Consider the following 26,669-nt stretch of genomic DNA (forward strand, 5'->3'; position numbering starts at 1 on the left):
TTTCACAGAAGCAGAAATAAAGATGGCAAATAAGCACATAAAAAGTTGTTCAACATAATCAGACATCAGGAAAATGCAAATTAAAACCACAATGAGCTATAATTATACACCTATCAGAATCACAAAAATTAAAAATAGTAACAGTACTAGATGCTGGTGAGAATGGGGAGAAACCTGGCTCACTCATTTACTGCTACTGGGAATATTAAATGATAGAGTCACTCTGGAAAACAATTTAGCAGTTTCTTGTAGAACTAACCATCAGCTACCATATAACCCAGTAATATTCTCGGACATTTATCCTAGAGAAATAAAAACTTATGTTTACACAAAGATCTGTGTGTGAATGCTCAAAGCAGCCTTATTCATAACAGCCCAAAGTGGAAACAACCCAGATGTCCTTCAACAGGTGAACTGTTAAACCAACTGTGGAATACTACTCAGCAATAAAAAGGAACCGTTTTTTGATATATGCAACAACTTGGAAGAGTTTCCAAGGTATTACAGTAAGTGAAAGAAGCCAATCCCCCAAAATTACATATAGTAATTTCATTTATAATAAACATTTGGAAGGACAAAATTTAAGTAATGGAGAACAGGATAGTGGTTGCCAAGGTTTAGGAACAGGGAAGGGGAGGTACAGGAGGAAGATGGCGTGGTTATAAAAAGGGCAACACAAAGGATCCTTGTGGTGATAGAACTCTTCCATATCTTGACTATGGTTCAGACACATGAACAGACCCATGTGACAGAACTGTACAGAACTAAGTATACACACACACACACATACACACAAATGAGTAAAGTAACACTTGGGAAATGTGAATAAGATTGGTGGATTGGATAATGTCAATATCCTGGTTGTGATATTATACTGTGGTTTTGCAAGATGTTACTATGGGGGGAAACCAGATAAAGGATACACAGGATCTCTCTGTATTATTTCTTACAACTGCATGTAAATTTACATTTATCTCAAAACAAAAATGTTTAATTAATTATTGAACACAAAAATATACCTCAGCTATAAACTCAAAGAAAGAATATAGATGTAACGGATGGACCTAGAGGGCATTATGCTAAGTGAAATAAGTCAGAGAAAGACAAATACCATATGATTTCACTTACATGTGGAATCTAAAAAATACAACAAATGAACAAACATAACCAAACAGAAACAAAGATACAGAGAACAAACAAGTGGTTGCCAGAGGGGTGGGGGGGGTGAGGGGGGTAGAAACAGGTTTCTTTCCTGAGGGAGATTAAGAGATACAAACTTCCAGCTACAAAAATAAATGAGTCATGGGTATGAACTTTACAGTGTGGGGAACACAGTGGATAATTATGTAATGTCTTTGTAGAGTGACAGATGGTAACTAGACTTAATAGTGGTGATCATTTTGAAGTGTATGGAAATGCCACATCACTATGCTGTACACCAGGAACTAACATAATGTTGTAGGAAAATTATACTTCAAAAACAAACAAATAAATTCCTAGAAAAGGAGATCAGATCTGTGGTGTTGGTGAGGGGAGGGGAACTGGATGAATGCCGTCAAAAGGTACAAACTTCCAGTACAGCACTGGACATGATAAACATGATTCACATTGCTGTAGGCTATACATAAAAGTTGTTAAGAGAACAAATCCTAAGAGTTCTCATCAAAAGAAAAACATTCTTTTCTATTTCTTTAATTTTGCATTTATATGAAATGATGTTCACTGAACTTACTTTGGTAATAATTTCACAATGTTATGTAAGTCAAACCATTATGCTGTACACCTTAACTTTACATAGTACTGTATGTCAATTATATCTCAATAAAACTGGAATAAAAACAAAAAACATATGTGCGCACACACACACACAACACACACAGGACAGAGGTGCAGAGTATCAAAAACTGAGCCGTTATCATTTTCTGGAAAAGAAAAATCAAATTGGGTACAGGATATCAGAGAGGTAGAAGTAACTACTGGTTAAGACTGAAACTGAGATTTTAAGGAGGAGGTAACAAGCTTCTACTTAACTAGGGATGAAAATCCAGGGCAAGTATTTCGTGGTGCCTTCTTGAACAGAATACACCCAAAATATACAGTAGAATATAACTGTTGAGTGTGAGCTCTAAACTTGACTGCCTGAGACCCAAAATCAACTCTGTCAATTATTAGCAGGATGACCCTGGGCAAGTTATTGAAACCTCTCTATGCCTCAGGTTCCTTATAATATATGAATCCTATAAGCCTATTATGAGGGCCAAATAAATTAATGTATATAAAAATCTTAGAAGAGTGCCTGATATTCAGTCTTAGCTGATTGTATCATTACCTGATCACAGGGCAACATAAGCTATAATTTTCCTGTGTCTTTCTTATTACTGACCGTGTTTTGATACTTCTACTAACTGAGCTTATGCCACAGCAGCTGGGGAAACTGACACCTCTGCATCTCTGATTTCTAAAGTTGTTTGAAAGCAGGCCAGAGAAGCACAGTATTGTGTAGGTGGCTGCTTACCCATCCAAGTATAAACAATGTTACTTGGAGAGGGAAACCACTTCAATACATCTCCCTCAAACCTGTCCCCCTTTTCCTGACTGATTTCCAATAATATCTTTGTTTTGTGAGTCCAACCCAAATTAGAGATAATTCTGCGGTTTCTTCACCTTCTCAGCACCAAGCAACCTATTTATTCTCTGACAAAGTACAATGCATCACAAGTAATGAAACACTCATTCCCCAAAGAGAAACTGTAATCATCATTTTCCCGCCCTGCTGGTAAAATTTTTTCCTTATTTTGCAACCCTCTTGACTGATGAAGATTGGCAGGCAGTAATGATCTAGACTGAACTTGTTGGCTCTAAATCCCCTACAGATAGACTTGCTCTGAGTAGTGCAGAAGGAGCTGCTGAAGTAGCCCTGAAGTCTACAGGATGACAGCTGTGAGAATTCCACTCTACAAGAGCCTGAGCTTTACTGGCAAGAATACATGATGCACAGAAAAGGAATAAATATTTATGGGCATGAACTATATGAGGCTCATATTTTCTGATGAACCAGGATACGATCATTTGCAGGGAAAATACCAAGTTGGTGGTATTGGCACATTTCTTCTTTAATAAGGACAAGCACTGACTTAGCAGCCACCGCTGTTGGCATACCATACACAACATGCAGCCAGAGAAACAAAAACAACCACGCAGCGGGAACACCAGAATACAGTCCAATTGTATGGCTCCTGTTAATGTCACCGAAGGGTATTTCGTCACATGCGGTGGTTGTCCTGTCAATAACTTCAGTAGTTTAATAAGCATGTGGGTTTATCATTTTAACATTCCCTTAATGAAATCCCATTGGAAAGCCACTATTCACACACTCAACTGTTTTCAGCCCCCCTTTTTTGTTTATATTGATGAATACCACCATTGGAGACTACCAGTTCCATATGTTTATTACTTGCAGTATATAGTGATTCTGTCATTTATTTTTATTCAAATTCTTGAATCAAATCCCTTTTAAGAGTTCTGTGTTGGGCTTCCCTGGTGGCACAGTGCTTGAGAGTCCGCCTGCAGATGCAGGGGACACGGGTTCGTGCCCCGGTCCAGGAAGATCCCACATGCCGCGGAGCGGCTGGGTCCGTGAGCCATGGCCGCTGAGCCTGCACGTCCGGAGCCTGTGCTCTGCAACGGGAGAGGCCACAACAGTAAGAGGCCCGCGTACCGCAAAAAAAAAAAGAGTTCTGTGTTCAAGAATTTGGTTAACAGAGCCATCTCCATCTTGTTTATAATCTTCAAATTTTTACAGGCCTTGCATTTGTTCAGTCCTCACTTCCTCAAATCAAGGGATATATCCATCCGCTGATCATTTTAGTTACCACTCACTCAACTTCCTCCATATTCTTCATTCTTTTGTGGAAGTACAGGATCCAGAAATATACCTCTGGCAAGAGTGTATAATGATAATCAGCACAGGATTTTTTTTTTTTCCTTCTGGAAATTTTCCCAGCTTTGCAAGGGTGGGGATGAATGGGAAAGGGGAAGCATCTCTGGCTGCAGACACTACTACACTTTGGGAAACAGTCAACCACGGCTTCCAGATTTAAGTCCTCTTTCTAGAACTATATTCTGCAAATTTACTGCCTTTCCTTATGAAAGCACATCTGCCATGTCTTACTAGGCCTTCTTGAAATGATCCTTATTAATCTGGCAGCTCATCACCTGGATGAAATTAGCATCATGTATAAATAGAAATATAAGAAATTTCCTCTTCTAGATCGTCTGGAATCACCCTTGTTTACTCTTCTCCTTCTATCGTTTAATCATTCCCTTTTGTTTGTTTTGAAGTTTCTTTCTTATCCAGTTCTTCCAAGTTCTATAGTCATTTTTTAAGTATGAAAACTAATCAGAAGATATTTTTGAAGTCTAAGTACCAAGAAAGATACTTACGCTGTGTGTTGGTATATAATCCTAATGTTTGGAAGAGTAAAATAAATAGGTGAAAGATACAGTCGCATCATCAAAATAGTTTTTCGTGCATAAACTACATCTATTTACAAAGAAAACCTATTATATTGAAATACTAAAACACTAAATATTGTTGAAAAATTAAAGCCAGATATTTGTTATAAAAATATGCAAGCCCTTATTAATATACTAAATATCAAGATCTAGCAGTAGATCTAATAACTTCCATAATTTCTAAGTAGTGATGAATGTAATGATATTTTAAGATATCTATAGCAACTATAAAGTGACATGAAAATATCTGTCAGTTTCAGTGGTGACAAAGTCAGATATTGCTAACAGTACTGTGGTTTGTTGTCTACATTTATAATTGAAGAAACTGCTAAATTTTAGTCAGAGGTTAGTGAATATGAATATGTATATGTTTTTCTATACAAGTTCACAGACCTTATGAATTAAATCCTTGAACCCTTGGGAGTCTAGGATTCTAGGTAAAGAACTCCTGACCTATAAAATGGCCATCATCAAAAAATCTACAAACAATAAATGCTGGAGAGGGTGTGCAGAAAATGGAACCCTCCTACACTGTTGGTGGGAATGTAAATTGTTGAGAACGGTATGGAGGTTCTTCAAAAAAATAAAAATAGAGCTACCATATGATCCAGCAATCCCACTCCTGGGCATATAGCCAGAGAAAACCATAATCCGAAAAGATACATGCACCCTAATGTTCACTGCAGCTCTATTTACAATAGCCAGGACATGGAAGCAACCTAAATGTCCATCAGCAGAGGAATGGATAAAGAAAATGTGGTACATACATACAATAGAATATTACTCAGCCATAAAAAGAACAAAATAATGCCATTTGCAGCAACATGGATGGACCTAGAGATGGTCATATTGAGTGAAGTCAGACAGAGAAAGACAAATATCATATGATACCACTTACATGTGGAATCTAAAAAAAAAGGCTACTAATGAACTTATCTATAGAACAGAGACAGAGTTACAGATGTAAAAATAAACTTATGGTTACCAGGGGGTAAGCTGGGGGAGAGAGATAAATTGGAAGATTGGGATTGACATATACACACTACTACATATAAAATACATGACTAATAAGGACCTATTGTATAGCACAGGGAACTATACTCAATACTCTGTAATAAAAAAGAATGGATATATGGATATATATAACAGATTCACTTTGCTGTACCCCTGAAACACAACATTAAAAAAAAAAAACTCCTGACCTATAATAAGACCAAAATATTCTCATAAAGAGAGAGTGAAAAATAAAATGCTATCAGAAATTAGCTTAATAGTTATGAGGGACTTTTAACATGTTCTATGTATTCACAGATTTCTAGAGCCAAAGATATACAAAATTCAGTATGGAGTAAAAGCTACATACTGAAAGGTGACCAAAATATAAAATGACACCAAATAAAGATGTAAATATTCATCAATAAAAAGTTCAAGATTTACCCATTCCAAATTCAATTACTATGTGAAGACATAATAAAAGAAGAGAAATACCATAATACAGTTTAGACAATCTAAGCTTATGACCAAAAAAAGGAAAATCAACAGATTTTTCATGCATGTATTCTGGGGAACAGTCTTTCAGGAATTAGAAAGTCTTTAAGAATTAAGGTATATAATGATGTGTTATGAGAGAACTTCAGCAAAAAAACTACATTGGTCACTCCATATCCTTACATAGATATGCATTCAAATGTCAATAGATACTATAGATATTGATAATAAACAATAGTCAGACAGATAACTGGAATTCAGAAGAGAATATTTAGTAGGAAAATTAGAGTAGAATTAGGGCTATGACATTACTTTGGTGGGCTGCTTTTATCATTTGAGTCATGTACCAGGATACAGACTGAACTCTTAGCTCAAAGAAGCTACTTCAGGGGTCCAAAAGCCTGAAATTACATGCTGAAGCTTTCTATAAAGACAAGAATGTCTGATTCATGTTCCCTTTCTACTGACTCACCTATCTGTAAATAAAGTATAAAGTCTCTTAGCAAACACAAACAAATGTTAATGAATATTCACTGTGGTCACCTAAGGCTAAGGAGGTATAATTATTTTTAAATTTTTGATCATATTTTCTAAAGTTTGTTCAGTAAACATATTTTATAGTTACAGAAAGTTATTAGAATTATTTAAAAACAATCTGCCATGGGACTTCCCCAGTGGTCCAATGGTAAAGAATCCACCTTCTAATGCAGGGGACATGGGTTTGATTCCTGGTCAGGGAACTAAGATCCCACATGCCGCAGGGCAACTGAGCCCACGCATCACTACTACTGAGCTCGTGCGCCTCAACGAGAGAGCCCACGTGCCCCAAACTACAGAGCCCACGCGCTCTGGAGCCCACACACCACAATTACAGAGCCCATGTGCCCTGGAGCCTGCACGCCACAACTAGAGAGAGAAAACCCGCATGCCACAGCTAGAGAGAAGCCGGCGCACCCCAACGAAGAGCCTGCAACGCACTGCAATGATAAAGATCCCGCATGCCTCAACGAAGATCCCGCGTGCTCCAACTAAGCCACGACACAGCCAAAAAAATAATAAAAAATAAATATTAAAAAAAAAAATCTGCCATGATTTTGTTTTCAGAGGTAACAGAGATGCCTTCTTTGACAAGATGCATTCAATTTCCTTCTAATGACAGAAGCATAAATTTTAATGAAGCTTAGATGGCTAAAATGACACTCAGGTTTTCCTTGACCAATCGGACTAAATGGCATTTTAAAAACACAAAACATTATTTTAGTATAGACAAGATTATTCATTTTGGAATCTTGTGCAGCAATGCGAGCTTGGACATAAAGGGTATATTAAGTTGTAATAGCAAATTCATGAATTCAATGCCCAGGATGTAGTCAATGCTATTTGGTAGTTTTATCTGGGTTATAAAGACTGAATGAATCTGAAGCCATTTCTCCTAGAGATTTTAATTCTTGCATTTATTATGCTGATATTGACATGAAACATATGAAAAGAAATTACATAGGCACAGGGTATTTATTGATCACCACAGAAATTATGTGAGTTAAAGTTTGAATTGTTGAACTCATTAAAATTTTTAATTTATTTCAGCATCTCTGTAGTCTTTCATAGATTACACTTGGGGGCTCCTGCTGCTGCATGCTGAGCACTAAAATGCTGCAACCACACTAAGTCATACGGCTTCATTAAATGTCTGAAAAGTTTAACAAAAATTTTTAACATTATAATTCTCACTTTCAGATGGAAAAAAATACGACAGCTAACAAGAATTTAAATGAGAGATTTCATTTATTCTTTCAACTCACACATATAGATTGAATGCCAAGCAAATTATTATGTGCTAGAGATAGAAAGATGAGCACAACCAACATGGTCTCTGCCCTTTCAGAGCTTAAAATCAGATGGCCATAGTAGTAAGAGAGCAGAATTACGGTCAGCTTGATCTGAGTTTGAATATTGGTTCTCCCTCATATTTCTCTCTAAACTTTTCTAAGCTTCAATTTCTTCATTTATAAAAACAGGATAGTGATAACTCCTTTGTCAAGTTTCTCTCAAGAATGAATGCAACGGTGGCGCAGTGGTTAAGAATCCGCCTGCCAATGCAGGGGACACAGGTTGAAGCCCTGGTCTGGGAAGATCCCACATGCTGCGGAGCAACAAAGCCCGTGCGCCACCACTACTGAGCTTGCACTCTACAGCCCATGAGCCACAACTACTGAAGTCCGTGTGCCACAACTACTGAAGCCCATGCGCCTAGAGCCCATGCTCCGCAACAAGAGAAACCACTGCAGTGAGAAGCCCACCTACAGTAGCGAAGAGTAGCCCCCACTCACCGCAACCAGAGAAAGCCTGCGGGCAGCAACGAAGACCCAATGCAGCCAAAAATAAATAAATAAATAAATTTTTTAAAAAAAGAATGAATGCAATACATATGAAATACCTAGTATATACTCAGCACATAGTGATACTTAAGAAAGTCAGATGCCTGGCACAATGTAGATACTTTAAGAAAGCATACTCACTATTAATACTTTTGTGGCTGTTGTTGATATTTTTAGTCAGATTACAAAATACCATCCCAAGTTATAGTCCACTAGGGCCTTGAAACATGCAATTTCTGAGATTCTGAGACATTTACACACTCCCTTTTCATACGTAAACATCTTAACTTCAGGGTCAAGGCTGGAGACACTGGGCTAATCCTACTCTGAATTATGTTTAGCCACTGATTCTTTCATAAAATATATTTCACGAACCATAATTTGAAAACCAATGAAATTCGACACTTCCTAAATATTAACCTAGACGAAAGATACTGGGACTCATCCTTGATGTATTTACTAACACCAAGGGTTTTAAAAATAAATATCAGGTTATAAACCCACCACTAATTTCAACATATTACTGAAATACAGTCTGAATATTGCAGAAGTAAAACAAGCTAATAGGACAAGAGAAAGAAGAGAAGAGATTGCAGAAATGAGGGGTAGGATAAGAAGATAGTCATTCTAAGTCTCCAAAAACGTAATAACATTTTAACTAAATAAGGATGATATAAAAGTGTGACCCATAGATTGAAACAACAATCACCTGTGTCCAATTAACCTCACATCTGAAAATGTGGCATTTATTTTTTTCTACCACAACACCAAGGGGTATGTGTATGAGTGTGTGTGTTTTAAATGTTTTATAGCAGTTTTTCCATAAAGATTCCTCCTGTGTAGTACATAGCTATTCATACCATCAATGGTTCTCAGTGTGTATCCCTCTATTAACTTCCTCCCTCTCAGAAGCACTTTACTTATTTGGATTAAATGTAACCTTTCTTTTGGAATTATACTCTATTACTTCCTGGACTCCATTTAGCTATCTATTTATCACCGTCCCATTTACCTTGATTAAACTCCCTGCTTTACTTAGTGCCAATTATTGATTCTAAGCAGAGTCAAACAATCAGATCCTATTTCCATCTGAGTCTTTTGGCACCCGTCTGATACTCCATTCATGAGCCATATCTCCATCTCAAGCAGGCTGGGGCTTGCAGTCTCTGAAGCAAGAAGGAACACAGGAAATAAGGAGAAGGGGTCCTAAACTGCTGGGAAGCCAAACAGACAGAGTTGTTCAAAGAAGCAGGTTGTGGCTGAGAGCAAGGTCACTGGGAGGCTGACTTTAATATCTTCAAAGCCAGGACTCTGAAGCTGCTCTTTCTGGTTCTCATGGTGGCCATGCCCCAGCTCTGCTTGGAATAGCAGAGATCCAGTCAGCACTCAGCTTGGTCAGTAAGTTCGGGTCATCAGCAAAATGATAGAAGGTTTGGTGAGGGCTTTATGCTGGCAGATATCATTTATCAAGTGAATGTGTTTCACCAAAATGAGCTTATTATTCCCATGAAGTGGCAATCCTCATTGTTCTGTTTAGTTGCCTGAAACATGGGAAAAGAAAGGCGAATATTTCATTCTTCCAGTTTAGATATTTCATACTGGATTTTGGGTCACACCTCTACATATGATTCACAGGATTCAGTATCTGAGATATTAGAAGTTAAATGGTATACTGGGGCCGAGTGTGCAGTGGTTTGTTTGAGCTGGTTTGCTTCAGTGTAAGAGCTGATTGTGCACATCTCTTCCTAACTGTGCTCAGTGACATCACCTTTGGAGGCTGAAATTGGCCATGATGGGAGAATTTATGCTGGAAATCAACAATGCTACAAATCAGGGTATTTGTATCATTATTTTTTTCCAGAGAGCTTTGCATTGTTAAACATACATCAGCACACTACTCAGTGTGTGTCTGTGTATGTGTGTGCATGCACACATTCTGGAAATTTAGTTTCTGGAAAATTAGTCAAAATAACTTTAAATCTTCCTCTAGCTCACCCATGCATTTAAAAATGGTCAGATATATGTTTCAGCAGCTACAAAATCTCTTAACAGTTTCCTCGTGCTTATTCATTTTTTACAGTGGGAAGTTGGTAACAGTGGACTAATCTCAACCTGTTGGTAATTCCAGCCCACTCTTTCCTTCAGTAGGCCAACCCTTTTGTTGAAGTTAATTAGAATTATTCCAAAAGCTTTTGCAGTTGAGCTCATTTGCTTTTCTTCATTAGTAAAAACTTGGTTAACAAGCACTCAGCTAACTGCACGCATCAAGTAACCAGCAATTCAGAGAGTGCCGACTGATCAGGAAGAGAAAGATGAAACTACCAAAAAACAAATGAATGCGAACTTTGAAATCTTTCCAGAAAATATTCTAACAACAACAACAACAACAAGAAGCCAGAAACTACTTTTAGAGACTTAGCATATTTCAAGAACAGGCATTAGGAGACACAAATTTGCGAATTCATAAAACATAGTATAAAAATTTACTCCATCAAACTTTATGGGGGCCTGCTATAATTAGGATTTCTCAAAGAAAAAACTCCAGTATCAACACTTGAAGAACTCATCATCTAGTTGGCAGCAGATCACAGATTATAATATTTATTAAATAGAGATAAGTAAGTATACAGGAGGTTTTATAAAGAAATCAGAAAAAAAAGAAAAAAAATCAGAAATCTATTCTAACTAAATTTATTGTATACCATGTTAAAACTCAACCTGGTGATGGAAATATTTTTTAAACAATTTTGGGATTTTTTTTTCAGTTTCTGTAAGAGAGAAAACAAAAATAACCACTAACACTAATTTTATGATCTGGAAAGAGGTTTCAGACTGAATTTTTAAAGTCTCCATCTTCTAAGAAGTTAGATTTCCCTCTTTGCCACATTACCTTTTCACAACTATGGACATTAATTTATTAACCCTCAGCTGATTGAAGGAGTCAGCTAAATACAGTACCTTATTCCCTAACCAAACCAGCAACCTGAAGTGTAACTGTAATTGCTTCTTATCCAGATGACAGAAAGCAATTTCAGTGACTGCTTTACTTAATTAGGATGCATGAAGCAGGGACCTCCAGGTCACATCTCTGTAAATTATGCCTCTTCAATTTTCTTGAGAAAGCACTTATGTCTCAGGCACCCTGACATGGTTTTTACTAAGACCATATAAACTCAGTGCAACCAAATTTCACTTATTTGTGGGTATATTATCTACACTGCCTTGTGGCTTTTCCACAGACTCCAGTTCATTTAAATTACTTATTTTTCATTTGATGGGCATTAACTAAAAAGTTAACAGTACAAAGGCTTCACTACACATTTGTTGGCACACTATTTTTTTTTTTTTTTTGGCACACTATTTTTGAAGGAACAGGTGAATGCACGAGGGAACTCCCTCAATTTACTTTGCCTGAGGGGAACTCTTCGAAACAGAAGTTTTTGGCCCTACGCCCAGATAAAGAGAATTTTTGAAAGAAGGCTAAGTTTGCATTAGTTTGAAGTAGCTGCCTACCATTATGAAGCAACTTATAAGAATGGCAGCATGGGGAACTTGACAACTCCTTTGTGCCTTGGGGATGTCATTAGGTGGTTCAACAGGAGTTGAGGGACAATAGACACTCAAATATGAGTGAAAACACACATTTCAAAATTAACACAGATTGATCATTTTTAAATTATGCTAAATTTAGGACAATCTAGTACAATATGACTATAAGCATTTATTAAGCATCGATGATGACAGAAAGCTATGATTGAGATACCAAGAAATATGAGACAGAGTTGCTATACTCAGCTCATGACCAATGACAGCAGCAACAAGAGAAGCATCAGCAATAATGAAAAACTTTAAAAAGCGTCCCACGTGAAAAGGTACGCTATAAACTCTGTATTTATTTTTTTGTTAGGGGTGTTAATTGAGAATTAACTGTATCTTGATCATCCAGCCGTGTTCAAGTCTTATCATGATTATGTTCAACTTACAATAGTGAGGAGAATTCAACACTTGGATACTTAGGTATGTAAGACTAGCCTAGTTTAAACAATTAGTAGCTACCCCCTAAACCTCAGAGTACGTTTTGGTATCATGGGAAATACTACATTTAAAGTTTGAATATGTAACACAAATCCAGTGTTTTGACTGGATTTAACTTTACTGGGTAGAATCCAAGTGTTTCCTAAAACTCAGTGGAGTCTCATGTGTTCATAAACATTTGTATGTATATACGTGATATGTGTGCATAAAATGTATGGCTTCAAGTGAGACAAGCTCACACATACGTGTGCGTGTGTGCACAGGCAGAAAAGTGGCCCTTGCCCATTGACTTAGCATAACTTGTCCATTATGAAGGTACAAAACTGCACTTCTTGCTTATTCAAGTCTTCCCACCTTAGTTGACTGTGTGGTTTACCTCATTTCTCAGCTAGCAGCCTGCAGAACATTGGTATGATGTGGCAGGCATATGCAGAAGCCTCTCAGTGAAATGGATCACCTCAGATCTAATCAGTCATGTACAGAGCCCACTACTTGTTTAATACAAGCCAGTCTGCTGTTCTTCCCTCCTGCCCACCCACACAGTCCCATCAAGCATGGATGCCACAGGAGAATCCTAATCAAGAAAAACCTGGATAACATGAGTCGTCCTAGAAAACGACATTCATGCATTCAAATAAATGGTGCAGCCTATCATTCTTGCTGCTAATGCTTTTACATGCTGTTTCGGTCTTTTTCAGTCAAAATATAGTAGTGCTTACAGATTACAAGGGAAAAGAAATCGACGAGCTGATTTTAATGACCCTACTGAATTTTCAATAGTCTTAGACAGCTTAGTGAGATAAAAGCTGGAGTGACAGAGCATAAAGTGTTTTCAAACAGATTTGTATTGTTCAAGGCCGTGCGCTGTTTTAGTCTTTGGGGAGTTGGAGGAGAAGTGGAGAAGTGCATATCAGGCATTTGAGAATACTTATCCACTAACAATTGCATTTCTGGAGAATGACAGAGTTTGAAGGGATCTGAGATGCCTCCTGTCTTCAAGTTCAAATCCTTATTTTACTGATGAGGAATTAGAGGTTCAGAGAGGGGAAATAATATATTCAATGCTATGGAACAAGTGAACAAAGGGGCATCTGAATTCATCTCTACTGGCCTTAGGTCCAGGAAGTTTTTGCATTACAACATGCTTATTGTATAACCTGAATGAGAATTTTTCTCTTTCTTCCCCTCTCTGCCTTCCTCTCTCTCTCTCCCCTTCCCTCTTGTCTCTTTCTCTTTAACAATATTCCTCCCTCCTTCCTTTCCTCTCCACCTCTTTCCCCTTGTCTTTTTCATTTCCCTCTTTCTCTTTCACCCACCCATCCATCCATCTATTTAACATTTACTGAGCAGCTATTATGTGCCAGGCATAGGGTTAGGGACTAGGGCTTCAGTTGCGTCACTGACCTCATGGAACTTATAGTCTAGTCGGGCACATGGACAGGTCAGGAGAAGCTTTCTGGTGAAGTCATATTCACACTGAGACCTAGGGATAGGAGACAGTCTGTCACAGAATGGGGGTATATAACATTCCAGGCAGAGGACGTGGTTTGTGCTAATGTTCCACAGCAGAAAGCTGCCAGAAGAGGCCACTGGAGGATCTCAGCAGAACTGACATATCAGGCAATGGCAGAAGAGTATTATCTGACTGTCTTCAATGTCATGGGCCCAATTCCCAGCCCAAAATTTCCTCTAAAATATTTTCATTTCTGTATAATTTTGAACTTTGCATTAATAAATCAGGAATAAAAATTTTGAAGTAAACTTAAAAAAAAAGAAATAGAGGAAAATGTGCCTTACATCATGTTAAAACCCTGTCACCTCAACCATGCAACGTTGGTCTTTTTCTTACCTACACATCCCTGCACCTTTATGAAAGCCAGTGTTGTCAGGGTACTATATGGATTGTGGACTCTGAAATCAGACAAATCATGGAATTTAATCCTGACTCCGAACTTTCTGGTGTTTTGGTCTTGAGCAGATACTTCTATCTCTAAGTTACAGCTTTCTCATGTGCAGAATCAGAATTAAAAACTACCCTCCAGGAAGTATGGAACCGGGTGGTTATACATGTAAAGAGCCCAGCATAGTGCCAGGCATATTAAGTATTCAACAAATATTTAATAAGTGGGTAAAAAGGTATATAACATTTTAAAAGTAAAAGTTTTAAATCATAATATCAATAGATGCTCTTTAATAATATCAACGATTTACAAAAATGTAAATCTATAGTCTCTAGCTAGATACTGCCAGGAATGAAAGAATGTGCTATTTCAAGAAAACATATTGGGTCTGGAAATGCCACATGTGGCCATAAAAGTAGAAAATATCAGTGAGCCTCTTTGGGCCACAGGTATGGTCAACTCAATCTCAAGACTATTCTCATTAACACAAATGAACAAAGATAGGTTCTAATTCTCAGGATTTATGAGTAAGACTCACAAACACTGGAAACGAAATGAAGAGCACTTAACTCTCTGTCTCAGTTTTGTCTTCTGTAAATGGGGATACCACCTCAGAGAGTGGTTTTGGATTAAATGAGAATATATAGACTATTAGTATATCCTGTACCTGGGGCATAATAAGTGATCAATAGATGTCATACTTTTTTATTCATGGTATACAAAGATCACATTTCAAAATACAATATTTGAAATGCTAATACTTGGTAATTTTATTATAAGGGCAATAATTTAGAAGTAGATGAACTTTTTTCTCTTCCAATACATCTCACAGGTACTATGAGCATTAATTTTTTGCTATAATTTTCAAGTAAGGGGAAAACGGAGCAGGAGTCCCTATGCAGGAAAGAGAAAGCCTGTAGCTGTTACAAACAAGCCTTTAAAGGCTTCTAATCTGCTTTCAGTCATTTACAAAATAAGTTTATTGCTTGAGTAAAAGCAAAAGACAAAAAATTCTTTATGTCTTGAAGCAGAAACAAGTCCTGGTGGCCAGAGCTAGAATTCTTCATAAAAATAGTTTATCTCAAAGCACACAATATTTCTCAATATATTTTATAGATAAACATTAGTGGACAAAGCTTTCTCTATAACAGAAGTTTTGAAATGCATAGCTGTTCATCAGCCTGATATTACTTCCCAGACTTTCTCAGCAGTGCTATCCCCACAACATTAACAGTCACAGCTGGGTGTTAGGGATGTTTCCTCATGCTGTATAAAAAACATTATTTCAGGGTGGCATTCTGTAAACTAGAGGCATTCACATAGAGTAGCATCTCTCTGATTACATAATTTTTTAAAATTGCTTTTGACGTGGACTTTAAAAAGCCATCATTTGGCAGCCATCATGGTTATAACTGATTAAAAAGAGTCATCAGTGGATGCTAAAACAAGTAGTATAAACTTTGATTAGTAACAGGATATTTATATAATTGCAAAGTGAAGCAGAGGCAAACAGGAGAAACCTAGTAGGTACTGCCTTAACCTAGTGATGAAAATGAACATCACCAGCAATGAGAAACAGGCATCAGGTGCCTCCAGATATGATGCACAGGGAAGGACACAATGACACTTCTGTGACAAAAATGTATAACCTGCATATAATCACAAGGAGGTATCAGGTAAGATCAAAGATTGAGAGAGTCAGCAAAATAAGTGTCCTAAACTCTTCAAAGTGTCAAGGTCAGGAAAGACAAGGGAAGACTGAGGCACTTCCCCAGGAAGAAGGAAAAATATGGCAAAATCTGAATAAGGTATGTGGATTAGATAATGTTGTACTTGTGTTAATTTCCTGAATTAGATCATTGTCCTATTGTTATGAAAGAGAATGCCCTTGTTAGGGGAAAATAGGGGAAAATAGGGTAAAGTATTTAAGTGTGCCACTACACACACACACACACACACACACACACACACACACACACACACACACACACACACACACACACACACACACACACACACACAGAATCTAATTTAACTCCTGCATCTTCTGTGAGATAGGCATTATTGTTCCCATTTTAGAGCTCAGAAAACTGAAGATCAAAAGTTAAGACAAATTTTTATTTGTCTGGCTTTGTCCTTTCCATTCTCACTTCCTAAAGTATACACCTTAGAATGTTGAAGTTGTTATTTGAAAAAAAAGGGGGAGAGTATAATGGTCAAATATGTTTCAGATATATTGCATTAAATGAAATTAATCAACTCAGCCTCTACTGTGCTAATTTATGTCACTACTCTTCTGTTATGCATTATACAGCATTCCCCACATAATGTATACCATGCCACTCAACAGCCACTTAAAAAATATTGTAGCTATTTTATGTAATTTTGTTTAGTTGCCCAAAGATAGTATTTACTTGAAGAACTCGATGTACCTTACATTTCAGTTTCTTTTACATGTTAAGCAAATAGTAGATATTCAATAAATATCCCATGATTACTGGCAGGGACACACTAAGCCTCTTATACTGTTTCTTTTCTTCTTACAGTATCTCGTGGTATTGAATTTTCATCCCTCCAATTTCCTCTATCTAAGCTAATATTTACATCCAAACTAAGTGACCTTTGGATGTCCTGAAGCTGACTTCTAATCATTAATAGAAGCTTCAGCCTTCTGACACCCTGTGATTACATTTGTGTAACTCTTCATTCTCTTCTTACCCAGGTTAAGAGTCAATTTTGCAAAGAGGAGAGTCCTTAAAAGGTTTTGAATAGGAGATGAAAAATTTAATTTAAGTAAGCATTACATACCTGGCAGTTGGGAAAAATCAAAGGGCCATAAACAGTTCATCAGGAAGCACCATGGTGTTTTAAATTATAAGTAATAAAATCATCGTGTCATGAAGGAAACCACTACACAGACTTTGAAATGACTTTTCTAAACTACGAAAGTTGCATTCTTATTTCTTGGGATTACACACGAGCATGACTGCATTTGGTCCAAAGCACAGGCTTTCTGCCAAGTTCTTGCAGTTTTCTGAGAAACAGAAAATTTGATATCTTTGCAAAACAGATCTTGAGCTTTTAAGCACATAAATGTAAGGATGCACACACTGCGGCATTTTCAAGGCTAAAGTGATGTCTGACATATTCTCCTTATCTTTTAATAGCTAAACTCTTTGCAGACAGCCTCAAACCTAGCTATCCCCCAACTTTGGTAGTGAGGTGATTGTCACACAACTGGTATATTTTGGACATAAGATGGAATTCGGGGGCAGTTTCTGGCAAGAAGAGATGGAGGAGTTTAGAAGAGGTGACTACACGTAAGGCTACATTTAAGAAGTCTTTGCTACTAGAGCAAGGAGAAAGAAATGGCTATTGGTTATCTTCAGTGTATAGCTAGTCCCTGAGAACCTAATATATATAAGCTACCGTGCTGGGTGCTATGGGAGGAAAATTTAGCCCACAGTCTACTGCCCTTCCCCATCTTCTTTTCATAGGCAAGTATTCTGAACTTGCCTCCATTTGCCACATAGACATCTAGATTATCTTTTATTCCCTTATTCTCTTGCATCTGTTACAATCTTCCATCACTCTATTACAGTGATTCTTGACGTATGGTTCCTGGACTAGCACATCTGCACCAGCATCAGCTGGAAATCTGTTAGAAGTGGAAATTTCCGGGCTCACCGTAGATCTACAAAATCGAAATTTTGGCAGAGAGTGGTTAGGGAAGAGAACTGAACAGCCATCTCTGCTGTAACCAGCATTTCAAGAGATTCCAACGCACACCACAGTCACAACACTGCCCTCTTGGAACCACTCTCTCAAAGTTCAGTAAGGACCTCTAATTCACCAAATCTAGGGGTCTTACCCTAGCCCTGATCCTTCTTTATCCCTGTACCATTTCACTTCACTGCTTGAGACTTCCTCCTCCCTTGCTTTCTGTGGTTGTATTACCCTGACTAATTCTCTTTTTACCTCACACAATTCCTTTATCTCTTTCAGTGACATTTTTCCCTATTATCTGGAGTTTTCCATAGTTAAACCTTGCCTCCTTTCACTTCGTACTTCCTTCCATGAGAATCTGATGCATCGCTATGATCTCAATCATTCATTTTAGCCACAGGACTTTAAAAATTTTGTCTTTTATGCAATCTTAACAGAGTCTCCAAGTTTACCTTTCCAATTGCTTGATTAGAAATGCCATCCCTGTGCCCCATGGCTTCTTATAAGGAACACATCAAAACCCAAACACCCAGTCCTTACCACCCCCAAAAGCCCCTGCTCTTCAGCTTTCCTATTTCTCTCCCCAGACTCTGACAAGAAGGCTCAGAGACTCAGACTCATCCTTGTTTTTCAGTCACTCCACAACTGATTACTTGCCAAGTCTTGTTGAGTCTGTTTATATTATTTGCATTCCCATGAACTTCTCAGTAGACCCAGCCTCTAGTCATCTTTCACCTGAGTTTTTTTCTAATAATTGCTACTCAGTTAATCTCAAGGTTTTGATTGTATCATTATAAAGACATACAATGATTCTCTAATACTTGCCACTACCTCACATATAAAATCTTCATTCATTAGCTTGACACATGAGATTATCTACTACATTACATAACTCCAAACTTCCTTTCCAGGCTTAGTTCATACTGCTCCCTGTTATAGTCTAGCCAAGTTGGGAGACTCTCCATTAAAGACTCTCTGAGCTTCATCACTATTTTGAATATTTCTGTAATTTTATTTTTTTAAGCTTTCACTCAACCTAGAATACCATTTCAGTTATCCTCCATGTTTCCTTCTTAGGTAGCCCCCATTAGGACATTATCTTTCCTCTATTTTCACCTTCTTTATACCCTTCTTATCGCAGGTGACACATCTGTAAGTTATTATGATAATGTGTACAATGGCTTCTCTTCTTCGCTCGACTGTAAACTCCTTAAAGACAGGTACTGAGCTGGTCTCTAAGTTTTTCTTTCTCACCTGAGTATCTGAGTACCTAGTGCACAATTTGTCACGCTACAGATGCTTAATAAATATTTTTGAATTGAATAAATTCTGTCTAAAATTTGCCCATGAGATGACTGATGGGTCTTATAAAAGAAGCAACCAAAGAGGAAGGTGGAGGAACAGAAAAGGCATAAAGCAAGCAGACAAGAAGTCTTATGACCTAGAGAAACAAAGACTAGAGTATCCTCCAGCAGAGCTCTAAGGAAGTAATGTGGATGTTTTCAATTGTGGAGAGTGCTAACTACAGGCTAAGGGACTCTTAGGGAAGAATACCTGACAGGGGTGCTTCCCATAGAATTTAGCATACTTTGCGCAACATTAGTTCTGAGTAACATGAGTAACTGCTTGCTATTTAAATTGGGGGTTCTATGGTCAAATAATTGAAGAAAATCTGACACATAAAAATGAAAAGGATTCTTTATTGTACCACTTCTTAAATCTTTCATTTACTAATGTATGACTTTCCAGGAGAATCTGCAGCTTGTGGTATTTCCTGCACTTATGTGACAAGACATTCTTCTATCATAGAGCATCTTGTAAGAACAGCATTTCTGAGGAACTCATGTTGGGAAACACTACATGACTGACCCTCTGCAATTTGATATTTTATGATCTTTTAAATAAGAAACTGGCAATTCTAATATTCAGTACCTTAGAAATGGAAAAAATAAATTAGCTGGCCCATAAAATGGCAAAAAGGGCCCTTCTCTTTCAAGCATCCAAATAATGTTATCTGCTCCACAGTCCCCTCTCCTGAGGATTTCTCAGACTATCAGTTATTTGTTGCCTGTTTCCAGCTCTATCCTCCTCCAACCACCCCTCTTCCCTATTCCCACTTTGTGAAACATGGTTTTTTTGTTTGTTTTTTTTTTGGAGGGATTTTCTTAGCAATCCAAGCAAGGTGGGAAAAAGAAAATTAACTACACATACAACTCTCAGACTCATAATTTAAAATAGGTTTACCACAACTTGAAAGTGTTGCTAGAGCAACATATATATCGAACAGATATTTTGCCTGGGGGCACAGAATAAAAAACTGATCAGAATGGAATAGAGTTAATATTCTATCTGGTCTTTGATATTTCAGAGTTGTGGTCCATTTTTTTTCCTAAATGCCATGACATTTACTTATAATACTTTATAAGTATTATAGGTCCTGTGGCTATAATAATACTTTAAATTAATAAGCACCAAATACCACATGACTTTCACACACATGCCAAAATAGGCTTACCCTTGTAATCCCTAAGAACTGCCCCTTGGAATATTTTAAAGGCCAAATGCAAGCTGCATTTGCAGTGTTTAAGGATAATGAATTCCTCAAAACTCTTCTTGTAGGGAAAGAAATCTGTGTGTGTGTGTGTGTGTGTGTGTGTGTGTGTGTGTGTGTGTGTGTGTGTAAAATCCATTTAATGAAATGCTTTTCCAATAGATGAAGAGGGTCCCAAATTAACCCAAGATAAAAGTTCATATGTGGGTATCTTCTGGCAATTTAGAACCAAGATCATTAGAGATTAATAGGAATTACTATATACTGATTATACAGATGTATAAATATGGTATAATCTTTAATCATTCATGGACTTTCAATTATTTTTCTATTATTCCAGTTTTTGTTGGTTTTCTTCTAAACATTCAAATGTTCTAGCCTGAACTGATCATCAGGTAAAAACATTTAAAATTTTTTTTTTTCCTGAAAGCCTTATGATACACTTTACCTGAATGCCCCAGAATCAGGATCCACCATTAAGAACCTAGGCACAGCACAAATAATGTTGGAAAGAATTCAATCAGTAGCTTGATTTTGTGTAGGGGCTGAAATCTTCTGATACAAAGGAGGCTGTCCCAAACTCCTGCAATTCTGGCTATCCTCTGGATAAGTCAACACCTTGCTCATCTGATTATTTCACTTGAAGAGTATCTGGAGAAGACAGGACCTGGTCTTCTGGTTCACCACATGCAAAAAACTCATTCTTTCATGATCAGTGAAAGCTGACAATGGCTAAATCTGCCCCACAGACGAACTATACAACTGCAAGTTTACAGATATTCAATCACCAGAGAAAATCATTGCTTTCAAAATGGAAGCCTACTGGTTGCATTCCTCTAGAACAAAAGGGTGTCAAGGGCAGAGAATCTGACTTTCATTCACCAATGATTCACCAATGCTTTGTGGAGTGCCTGGAACACGGTTATGTGCTTAGTAAGTATTTGTTGAGTGAATAAATGATTTCGTATTTTCTACTCTTGCCATCTCATCATTCAACTTTAGTATAGATATTTAATCTAATATGTTACTGACACTTTTTTTGAAAGGTGAGGAGTAGTATTTTCATTACCCCATCCGCAACAGAGCCTAGACTGTGTTCTGCTCAGAATAGGTGCTCAGTATATTTGTTAAATGAAAGAATGGCTAAAACTATCTTTTAACTTTTTAGAGCATTTAGTTATTGAATTACCTATCTCACTTTATGCCAAAGAACTAAGTAATTCCTCTAGCCTCAACTGCCCAGAAGGTCAGCTTCCACTTAGGGGCAGGCCTACTGGCCTCAGATCTTTATATCTTTGGGGACAGTTTACTCACTAGCCATCCATGAAGTACCGAACCTTCCCCAAGCAGGAATGCTTGTCAGAGTGTGCTTTCAGCAACAATACTATGGTTCTCACCTACCATAAAATCAGGACAATTCCCTTCGGGTTCTGTTTCCTCTCCAGGTACTTTATGGCTCCAGCCAGCGGGGAGAGCCTTGTCTTCCTCACCTCATTCAATTCTGTGACGTGAATCTACCGTGTTTTAGGTATGGGTTAGAATCTGAGCCTTGCACTGGGGCAGGGATGGACAACTGCAGGCGGTCACACCCACGCACAGAAACTGGGTGACTGAAAAGCAGTGGCCAATTTTTGAGACGGCCACAGACAGCAAAAATCTCACTTTGATGCTGCTGTGAGAGGAATGTCAAGACAGATTTCCTTGGGGCATTAAGTAACGAAAGGGACTGAAAATCCCTCACTGCTAATGTGAAGGAGACATATGATTTTTCATCAGGACCCTGAGCTATGGCTCTATTCTGGCCCACGCTAGCCATTATGAGATGAAATCAGATGAAAATTACTCATTTCCTTCAAATCCATATTATTCAATGCCATTTTATAAAATAAAATAGCTTTGACATGATCTTTTACTTCCAGGGAAATAACAATAAATGAGTCTTTCCCCAGAGCAGGCTGAAGACCCTCACTTTCTTCACCACATCTTTGCTGCACTAACACTTTTAGCACCATTCTTGCTGATGTGTCACAGTCGTTGTCAATGACTCCATCTCACTTATCCTTTTTATCACAAGGCACACCTTGGCTCCCTCCCTCCGAGGCTATGCTGACCTGCCTTAATGACTCGATCCTCCTCCAGGCACGTAGCTCCTGTCTTGTACCCAATGACAGCCACGTCAGCCAAAATGCTCAGTCATAACCAGAGTTAAGTACTCATCTTTCAGGGCACGAGAAAACTCTGTAAAATGATGCTCTGTCATGTCCCAATCTGAAATGTGAGTTTTAGTTTCTAAAAACATCATTTTATATGCAGAAACCAAGTTAACCAACTTTTACTTGGTTCATGAGAGGAAAAAGGAAAGGGTGGCCCCAAGGAGCCCAAGCCAGTAAGGAGGCATATGTGTTACCTGGGTTTGAGGGAGGAAGGGAAGAAGTGGCCAAATGAGAGGGTCCTTGAAGCGACTGGCCCTTAGCCAGTTCTACTTTTCCTGGTCATTATAGGTAGATTGTATCTGCCCAGCTGAACTGTCGCTCTTTGAAGGCAGAGGTGGCACTGTGGTGTAATGGAAAAGAGGATAGGTTCTAGAGTTCCAACAGCCCAGGTTAAAAATCCCATTTCCCCCACTTTCTAGCTGTGTGAGTCTGGGAAAATTATCTCACTCTCTGAGACTCAGTTCCCTTATCTGTGACCCAGGGGTTAATAATAACTTCCCTTCAGATCTTCTGTACAACACTGTACCTAGAGTCAACAATTATGTATTGTACACTTAAAATTTGTTAAGCGAGTAGAGCTCATATACAATGGAATATTACTCAGCCATAAAAAGAGTGAAATAATGCCATTTGCAGCATCATGGATGGACCTAGAGATTGTCATACTGAGTGAAGTAAGTCAGACAGAGAAAGACAAATATATGACATCGCTTATATGTGGAATCCAAAAAAAATGGTACAAATGAACCTATTTACAACACAGAAATAGACTCACAGATGTAGAAAACAAACATGGCCAAGGGGGACAGGGGGTGGAGGGATAAATTGGGAGATTGGGATTGAAATATACACACTAATATATACAAAACAGATAACTAATAAGGACCTACTGTTTAGCACGGACTCTACTCAATACTCTGTAATGACCTATATGGGAATAGAATCTAAAGAAGAGTGGATATATGTATATGTATAGCTGATTCACTTTGCTGTACAGCAGAAACTAACACAACACTGTAAATCAACTATAGTCCAATAAAAATTAATTTAAAAAAAGAGGGTATAGCTCTTGTTAAATGTTCTTACCACAATATAAAATAAAAGCAAACAAAACAAATCCCCGTCCAGATTTTGTGAGGCTTAAATGGAATACTGTAAAGTAAAATAACGACTGGACTTGGAACACAGAAGGTGCTGAAGAGCCTTAGTAAGTGTAGCCTATAACTATTAATTGTGCCTCCCTCAGTGTCATGCAAATACTAGGAAAACAATGCATATAGGAAATTGTTATATGGGAATTGTGACATTTTCATTACTGTTTTGCTGGTGTAGAGCATGGTGCTTGGGACCTAGGAAGCTCTCAACTAATATTTAGGCACATCAATTAGATTCATCAATTATTTTTTGTGAGACTCATGTAGGTCTCAGATACACATTGGTAACAGATAAATTAAAAAATAAATAGAAAAAAGTACAATTTGTACCTTTCGGTAGGACGGGGATAAGGCACAACGTTGCTGACAGAAATGGAAGTGTTTCTCAGATGAGTCCTGAAGCTCCTGCCATGTCAGACAGCAAAAACTTGGCTTTCCATAATAAGATTTTCTTTGAACAAAGTATTATACTATAAAGAATCTACTAGGATGGTGATCTTAGCCTCTACTGCTTAACTGATTGGCATTCATTCAGCATGTCTTTGAGCATCCCTACTAAGACTCTAAAATGTGTTTAAGTGCTTTGCAGTTTACAAAATGCATTACTAAATTCATTATCTCATTTCAACACTGCTGTGAGGTCAATAACATCATTCTCCTCCATTATGAAGATCAGGAAGCTGGGAAGCCATGTATCCAAAGATACACAGGTAGTCAGTTATGGAGCTGACACCCGAGCACAAGTATTCTGAGTCCCAAGCTTAGTGTCCCTCCCCCACCTGGGGGGAGCACACTGCCTCACCCACATACCTGCTCAGACTATACTACACAAAAGAAGAGAGAAAGGGAAATGGAAGATTGTTCAGTCTTACTCTGCATTCCAAATGTGCTCCGAATATTGAGGCCAATATGTTGTTTGGCTGTTTCTTTTTACTGTCACCATGGATTACTGAAGAACACAGTTTTGGTGTTCATTTCAGTCTCACCATTATCTAGGGGATAGGAGAGGAAAATCCATTATCATTTAATTTCATCCTCATTAGTGTTCAGGTCTGGCATGTCTTATCTGCTTCTGTACTATATCTCTTAATCAAACATATTCCTGGCATTGGAAGAACTGTATCAGAAGGAGAAGAAAAGCAGGCAGGGTGAAGGAGAAAGTTTAAAGACAGTAAGTGGTTGGTTCTGTATCATGGGGGAGAGTGAAAATTTAGGGCACAACGTGGCTTCATGTTAAGGAACCATGTTTATATGTTCATGGTACATATTATTATCTCCATTTAATACTAAAGGAATGAGATAAGTTAAGAAACTTGGCCAAGGTCACACAGCTAGTAAATGGCAGATCAAGAATTCATACTCATTAATGCAAATCAAGCTAAATTAAATATGTTGTATTTAGAACCCATATCTATTTCTTGGATGCCCACAGGGATGAATCTCGGAATAGCAATTGGGTTTTAGGTGCTAGATCATTCTCATTAGATGATAGCAACTTCCTGAATTGTTGTGTTGAGAAAGGATTCTGAGGTCTTGATCCAAGTCAGGAAAGACTGCCAGTTCCATCAGTTATGTCTACACAGGGTGTGCACACCAGAGTGAGGCCACGAATGCTCCATGCTTCACGACCTTCACTCCACCTATTGACAGCAGAAAATAACTAGTGCTCATCATAATTATTTTACAGTAATTTTAACCTTATAGGTCATACTGAAGGCTTGTTTCCACCTCTACTCACTAGCTGAGCCAAAACACATACAACCTTCTAAAAACACCTACAACTCCAGGTATCTAAGAGTTTGCTGCAAATGGCCAAGGTACCATCATTTGCTTCCTTCAGTGCACAAAGCAAAACTCAGTTTCACCAGATAAAATGAACCTCCCATAAGTTCATGTGAGGTAGTTATTTCTCTTTTTTACTGAAATGACCATCAGAAGCTGTACTTTCATGGCAAAAAATCACACTATTACAAAAATACAATAACAAACCAATATTTACACCTACCCAAAGTGCATCTCAGTAACTCTCTTGGCATCAGCGATGCATCTGGAGTTTTATAACACAGAAAAAACTAACGTTCCTTTTTTATAGAACCATGCTATGAAAAAGAAAAAAAACTGAGCAGAGAGGGAAGAGGGAAAGTATCTTCCAGTCTAGCAGTAAATCTTGCAATTAAACAACCTGGAAGGGACCTCAAGATCATCTATTTCCAATCCCTGCTGAAGAAAAGTCTCTTCAAAGCTTGAGCCACAACTGACCTCTGCAGATGTCTGTGCAATGCTGGGCCTTTCAAGCTAACTCATCCTGCCTCATTATCCTCACAATATACAGTGCTGTCCACTCATTTCCTTTCGCATTCATTTAAGTACCTCTTATATCACTCCAGAGATTGTGAAGGGAAGTGTCCCAAAAGTAAAAAGATTTATTGTTAAATACACACACACAGTTTGTGGCCCTGAGAATTTCAGGTCTTCTTTCAAGGTCACGGTGGCAGAAGATGAGGGTCAACCTGCTGATTGTGTATGAAAACAAGATTATAAAAGAGGTGCAGATGCCACCTACAATTCCACTACCCAATTTTGAAAAATGTGTTATTTTTCAGTTCTTTTAGAGAGGTTATCTGACAATTTGAAAATATTTGAAATTTGAAATATGTAAAATTTTAATTTAAGTATCGAATCGCCTCTCAGTGACACGGACTTGGCAA

At 37.9% G+C, this 26,669-nt stretch overlaps 1 protein-coding gene and 1 long non-coding RNA gene across 10 annotated transcripts in view; both read right to left on the minus strand.

Moving 5' to 3' along the window:
* TRPM3 (transient receptor potential cation channel subfamily M member 3) overlaps nt 1-26,669 on the minus strand; it is a 536,370-nt gene that overhangs the window by 424,786 nt on the left and 84,915 nt on the right. The window lies entirely within an intron of this gene.
* Nucleotides 9,422-24,317, minus strand: LOC125964643 (uncharacterized). Its single transcript, XR_007477842.1, has 3 exons — nt 24,292-24,317; nt 23,002-23,147; nt 9,422-9,547 (listed from the first exon to the last, which is right to left on the minus strand). It is a non-coding gene; the product is annotated as an uncharacterized LOC125964643 (long non-coding RNA).

Source organism: Orcinus orca, chromosome 6 (assembly GCF_937001465.1).
Source record: "Orcinus orca chromosome 6, mOrcOrc1.1, whole genome shotgun sequence".
NCBI classification, from domain to species: Eukaryota; Metazoa; Chordata; class Mammalia; order Artiodactyla; family Delphinidae; genus Orcinus; species Orcinus orca.